Source organism: Myotis yumanensis, unplaced genomic scaffold, assembly GCF_028538775.1.
Source record: "Myotis yumanensis isolate MYYU_CA2020_CCGP unplaced genomic scaffold, mMyoYum1.0.hap1 SCAF_16, whole genome shotgun sequence".
In the NCBI taxonomy this organism is placed as follows: Eukaryota; Metazoa; Chordata; class Mammalia; order Chiroptera; family Vespertilionidae; genus Myotis; species Myotis yumanensis.
The window spans coordinates 869,740-876,230 of NW_027223767.1; the positions used below are offsets into that span (position 1 = coordinate 869,740).

The following is a 6,491-nucleotide window of genomic DNA, read 5'->3' on the forward strand; positions in this document are numbered from 1 at the left end:
TTCAGCAGGTTAGGGCGGGGCTGGGGGGGTCCATTATTTCTTCAAGCACATTCTCTATCCTTTGCTCACTTTCTTCACCTTCTGGTACTCCTAAAAAGAAACCTTGTCACTCCTATGTCTTTCCACCCTAGGCTGCCACTAATCTACTTTTTATCTCTAAATATTTACCTACTTCAGACATTTTATAAAAATGCAATGTGGTGTTTTGTGACTGGCTTCTACTTAGCATAATGTTTTTGAGATTTATTGATGTGGTGTGTAGCAGTACTTCATTTCTTTTTGTGGCCAAATAATATTCCATTTTATGGATATACCACCCTTTTTAAAGTCCTCACCTAATATATGTTTTTATCAATTTTAGGGAGAGGGAAAAGGAGAGAAAGAGAGAGAGAGAGAGAGAGAGAGAGAGAGAGAGAAAGATCAGTTGCCTCTCATACAGGCTGGACTGAGGATTGAACCCACAACCTTTTGGTGTATGGGATGATGCTCCAGCCGACTGAGCCACCCAGCCAGGGCTGGACAGACCACATTTTATCTATTCATTCATCATTGGAGGGCAGTTGGGCTGTTTCTACTTTTCCGATGTTATGAGTCCTGCTGCTGTAAACACTCATGTATTTGGGTGGACATGTTTTTACTTCTCTTGGGAGTAAAGCAGGTGTGGAGCCTTGAGAAGAACGGACCCACGTTCTCTGAAAGCCTTTGGAATTAAGTTGCAACATCACCCCCTCCCTTGGCCTCCAGCCTGCTGGCCTACCCTGCCAATTTTGGACTTGCCAACCCCACAATTGTGTGAGCCAAATTCTTAGAATCTCTCTGAATATTGTTTCTGTGTCTCTGAAAAATTCTGATACATGTGGCTTGTGTTCAATGCATTCGTAATAAAGGCGACACCCAGAGCCACATCTGTAGCCAAGTCTCTTTTCTGGGCCCAGATTTAGGTACCGTTGGCCTCCTCCATGCTTCCTCTTGTCTTCCTAACAGGTATCTCAGTCTTATCGCGGCCACGGTGAGCGTCGCTCCTGCCCCCTGGGCCTGCCACGCTGGCTGTCCCCTCGCAGGAACCAGCAGCTCTGACTTGTGATAGCTCAGGCCCAATCCTTGGTGATTCTCCCTGGACCTCCTGTCCAAAGCTGCTCTTCCCCTCCCAGCCCTGCCGCACATCCTGGGTTCCCTCGTCTGGATAAGGTTCTCCCTGCCGAGGCCCATGTTTTCAAGAGTGGTGTGGGCAGCCCCAGACCAAGCTCACAGCTGGATAAGCATTCGAGGCCCCACAGCCCAAACAGACTCTTCCTGCCCCGGGTTTCTTTGTTAATTAAAATTTTGAAAATTTATTAAGATGTGCTTTACCTAATTGTAAGTGTGCAGCTCATGGACTTTCATGGACTAAACACAGCACCCCCCAGATCAAGGAACAGACATTCCCAGCCCCTCCAGCCTCTGCCCTCCTCTAGGGCAGCCACTGGTGACTCCCACAGCACGGGCCTGCCCGGCGCGGCGCGGCGCATGGACGGATGGTAACTGCCTGTTTTTTCTAGTTAAACGATGATGTTATTGCTTGAGTACAGACATTTTATGCAACCTGGGCAGAGGCTGTGGATGGTTCATATTTCCAACTGGGGGGAGGACTCGTTTGGTCTTATAATATTGAGCCAACCGTTGATACGGCTCTCGATCAGAATCAGACGGCATTAGCATCCTTATCCTTCCTGTTCCTCTCAAGATGCTTGCGAACGGCAACCACTTTCTTAATTAACTGGTAGCGATCCTCAGGAAGGTCAGGAGCAAGTCCCGTAGACTCAAGAATCCTCAGGATCTCAGTGCCTGTCACACGCGCACTTGTACAACGCCCTGGGAGTCTCTCGGGGTCACACCGATTTGTGAGGGAGTCAGGCCCTTCTGGCCAGTTTGTAGATCTGCTCCTTCACATTGTCAGATGTCAGTTTCAGCCAGGTGGGCACACTGGGGCGGCGGGCAGAGCCGCCGGGGAGAGGCCCTTTCTGGGAGTGTGCATGCGACCCATGACGGCGGCAGACTGGCAGTGGAAAGAGCAACTGTCTGTTTTTAAAGAAATATCTAATTTTGGGATAATTTTAGATTAAAAATGGAAAAGGTCCTCCAGAGATTTCTCATGCAGCTCCACTCAGATTCCGCTACCACGGACATGCTACAGAGCCTGCACATGTGTCAGAGCTAAGGCACCATCACTGTGCGATGCAGTTAGCTAAACAATGAAGTCAACCGCTACTCATGCTGTTGACAAAATAAGGACTGTCGTCTATATTTGACTTCACCGGTTTATCTTTAAACATCTCTCTCTGTCCCAGGGTCCTGCCCAGCGGCCCACACAGAGTCACACCGTCTCCTCCGCCTCCTCTGCCCATCACAGTGTCTCTGCCTCTCCTGCTTCTCGCACCCGGAGCAGCCTGGAGGCGCCAGCAGGGGCAGGGTTACACGTTGATGAAGAAACCTCGGAGAGCCAAGGGCCCTCCGCCTGCGGGGAAGGGAGGGTGGGTCAGAAAGAGCCCAGGCAAGGGAACCAGCGGAAGGACACTTTGTAAAAGCGGTGCCCTTGCCCGGCCGGCGTGGCTCAGCGGCTGAGCGTTGACCTATGAACCAGGAGGTCGAAGTTTGATTCCCGGTCAAGGGCACATGCCAGGTTGTGGGCTCGATCCCCAGAAGGGGACGTGCAGGAGGCAACTGATCAATGATTCTCTCTCATGATTGATGTTTCTCTCTCTCTCTTTCTCCCTTCCTCTCTGAAATCAATAACAAATACATTTAAAAAAAAAAAAAAGCTGTGCCACACACCGCGGCTACCCCTCCTCCCCACGCCAGGGAGAAGGTGCCTGGCTCCTCACCTGGACCTCGAGGGGGTTTCCGAGAGCTGGCGAGGGGCTTTCTCTGAGTGTGTGGACACCATGCCCTGACAGGGGCAGTGAGCAAGCCCAGAGGAAGGGCAGAGAGAGGGTGGAGGGCGGAAGGAGCGGCCCCCCTGGAAGTCTCCTGCAGAAACAGCACCCACTCAAGTCAGCCCCCAGCTGCAGCGGCACTAACTCCTGAGCGAGACGCTCCCTGACCAGCAGCGGAGGGCTTTCCATGATCACGATGTGACCAGGGAAGCCACAGGTGGCTCAAGCCCTCACCTAGGAGAGAGGGCGGAGTTCCCTCCAACAGCCACGGGCAGAGGGCAACACAGGTAAAGCTGTACCAGCTTCTACACAGGTAAAGCTGTACCAGCTTCTACACAACTGTGATGGGTTTTCCAGAAAGTTCCAGACACTCAGCTACTCACATCTCTTGCCTGAGCACCCCTTCTCCCTACAGCCGGCCCCTGGTCACCACCTTGGGTCCCCCCACCGCCACACTGGGGAGCAGGAGGAGGTCTTTAAAAGTCAGCACTCACCTGGGCCCAGTTCGATTTCCTATGATCTCTGTGAGGAGCCCAGAGACTCAATCACTGTCTGTCCAGTGGCCGATGCATTTTATGGAGACAGACTTGGTGAGGAGAGGGTGGTCCTGGCCCCCATGAGTGGTGGCCGCTGGTATTGTCATGCTCAGATCTGGCCCTTGCTGGGCACCTGCAGCACACCAGGGTGCCGAGCTGTCCCTGGGCATGTGCGACCTGGAGGTGCTGTCATTCATTTCTATGCAGGGGGGGGGGGGGCACTCAGCTGGGGCAGCCCCATGCAGTGGCTCGCAGGGCGGCGTCAGGCTGGTCAGTGCCCCGCAGTGTGCACGGGGCCAGTGGTTTGCACTCTCCTTTCCTCCACACCTCACTCCCCACCAGCCCACCAGTGGCCTGTCCAGGAGGCACCTCCAAATGGCTCTGGGGCGCCCACTTCTCACCTCCGCCCTGTCCCAGCTGCTGAGCCACCTCACTCACTCACTCACTCACTCACTCACTTGACCAAGCCAGGCCCCTCTTCATGTGGCCCCACCCGGGGTGGGGTGACCTGCTAACCCCGGCACAGCCTTGCCCTCCTTCCCTCAAAGCCCTCTGCTGGCTCCCAGCTTCCTACGAATCAGCAGCCACAGGTCACTGACTGGGCCCCTTCTCCCCCTGCTATGGCTCAGACCCAAGGTTCCCCTCTGGGCTTCAAGTATGTCCACCCTGCTCCTGCCCCAGGGCCTTTGCACTTGCTGCTGCCTCTGCAGGAAGACTGCTCGGACAGCCACTTACATAACCCACCATCTCCCACACCCTTCCCAAATCCCGTCTCACCACTGAGACGGCCTCACTACATCTAGAACGCATTTGGCTCATAGCACCTGCCTGTGCTCAATAAGTATGGAGGGCGAAAGGAAGGAAGGGACGACGGAAGGCAGGGAGGAGGGAGGGAGGAGCACACAGCCATGTTTATTCCCGTGAAATCAGGTTACACTGAACACCACAGAGCAAACCAAATGGGGCAGAAAGGAAGCTCACAGAGGCCCTCATGCAGGGGGCGAGGGCAGCTCTACCCCTTGGCCTCGATGAGGATTTGGGACCCAGGCGTGTCTGGGGCGCATGCCCGGTGGGGAAGGCAGGCTGGCTGGGAGGGCAGAGAAGGAGCCGTGCCAGGGACCCCGGAGCATTGGCATGGCCGGGGCAGGGGAAGTGTGTGGCCTCAGACCAGAGAGTCAGCCTCCTGGGCCTCAGTGTCTTCTGTCAAAATCAGGAGAAAGGGTGTTGTCATCCCACACGCAGTCCGGCCTGTACCCTGGGCGCCGGTCACGACAGCGTCCTCGGCGCGGAGCCTGTCTCACCACAGCCACCCCGGCCCCCGGGTGGGTCTCCCGCAGCTGTGCCGGCTGCACCTGGCCGAGCACAAGGTCACCTGGCGGCCTTCCCACCAGCTTCCCTCTGGGGAGGCCAGGGTTTCACACCGAGCGGCCGAGGCCCAGAAATAGCAGCGGGCCACTCACAGGCCAGGCCTCTCAGGCTCCAAAAAGGAAGTGAGAACAGGTGGGCACTTTTGTTCTTTCTGCAGAAAAGAACGGTTCCCCTGCCAGACACGCCCAGGGCCCCCCAGACCGGCCCCGTCTCAGCGCGGTGGGTGCGGGTGGGTGAGGGTGGGTGAGGGTGGGTGAGGGTGGGTTAGGGTGGGTGAGGGTGGGTGCGGGTGGGTGAGGGTGGGTGCGGGTGGGTGCGGGTGGGTGAGGGTGGGTGCGGGTGGGTTAGGGTGGGTTCGGGTGGGTGAGGGTGGGTGTGGGTGGGTGCGGGTGGGTGCGGGTGGGTTAGGGTGGGTGCGGGTGGGTGAGGGTGGGTGCGGGTGGGTGAGGGTGGGTTAGGGTCGGTGCGGGTGGGTGCGGGTGGGTTAGGGTCGGTGAGGGTGGGTGAGGGTGGGTGTGGGTGGGTGCGGGTGGGTGAGGGTGGGTGCGGGTGGGTTAGGGTCGGTGAGGGTGGGTGAGGGTGGGTGAGGGTGGGTTAGGGTCGGTGCGGGTGGGTGCGGGTGGGTTAGGGTCGGTGAGGGTGGGTGAGGGTGGGTGCGGGTGGGTGAGGGTGGGTGCGGGTGGGTTAGGGTGGGTGAGGGTGGGTGCGGGTGGGTGAGGGTGGGTGCGGGTGGGTTAGGGTGGGTGAGGGTGGGTGCGGGTGGGTTAGGGTGGGTGCGGGTGGGTGAGGGTGGGTGAGGGTGGGTGAGGGTGGGTTAGGGTGGGTGCGGGTGGGTGAGGGTGGGTGAGGGTGGGTGCGGGTGGGTGAGGGTGGGTGAGGGTGGGTGAGGGTGGGTGCGGGTGGGTGAGGGTGGGTGAGGGTGGGTGCGGGTGGGTGAGGGTGGGTGCGGGTGGGTGAGGGTGGGTGAGGGTGGGTGAGGGTGGGTTAGGGTGGGTGCGGGTGGGTGAGGGTGGGTGAGGGTGGGTGCGGGTGGGTGAGGGTGGGTTAGGGTCGGTGAGGGTGGGTGAGGGTGGGTGCGGGTGGGTTAGGGTCGGTGAGGGTGGGTGAGGGTGGGTGAGGGTGGGTTAGGGTCGGTGCGGGTGGGTGCGGGTGGGTTAGGGTCGGTGAGGGTGGGTGAGGGTGGGTGCGGGTGGGTGAGGGTGGGTGCGGGTGGGTGAGGGTGGGTGAGGGTGGGTGCGGGTGGGTGAGGGTGGGTGCGGGTGGGTTAGGGTGGGTGCGGGTGGGTGCGGGTGGGTTAGGGTGGGTGCGGGTGGGTGAGGGTGGGTGAGGGTGGGTGAGGGTGGGTTAGGGTGGGTGCGGGTGGGTGAGGGTGGGTGAGGGTGGGTGCGGGTGGGTGAGGGTGGGTGAGGGTGGGTGAGGGTGGGTGAGGGTGGGTGCGGGTGGGTGAGGGTGGGTGAGGGTGGGTGAGGGTGGGTGAGGGTGGGTGCGGGTGGGTGAGGGTGGGTGAGGGTGGGTGCGGGTGGGTGAGGGTGGGTTAGGGTCGGTGCGGGTGGGTTAGGGTCGGTGAGGGTGGGTGAGGGTGGGTGCGGGTGGGTGAGGGTGGGTGCGGGTGGGTGAGGGTGGGTGAGGGTGGGTGAGGGTGGGTTAGGGTGGGTGAGGGTGGGTGCGGGTGGGT

General features: G+C 59.1%; 1 pseudogene; it reads right to left on the reverse strand.

Annotated features, from left to right (window-relative positions):
- Window positions 1-1,573: 1,573 nt before the first annotated feature.
- Window positions 1,574-2,023, reverse strand: LOC138994420 (small ribosomal subunit protein uS15-like; annotated as a pseudogene).
- Between the last annotated feature and the right edge of the window lie 4,468 nt (window positions 2,024-6,491).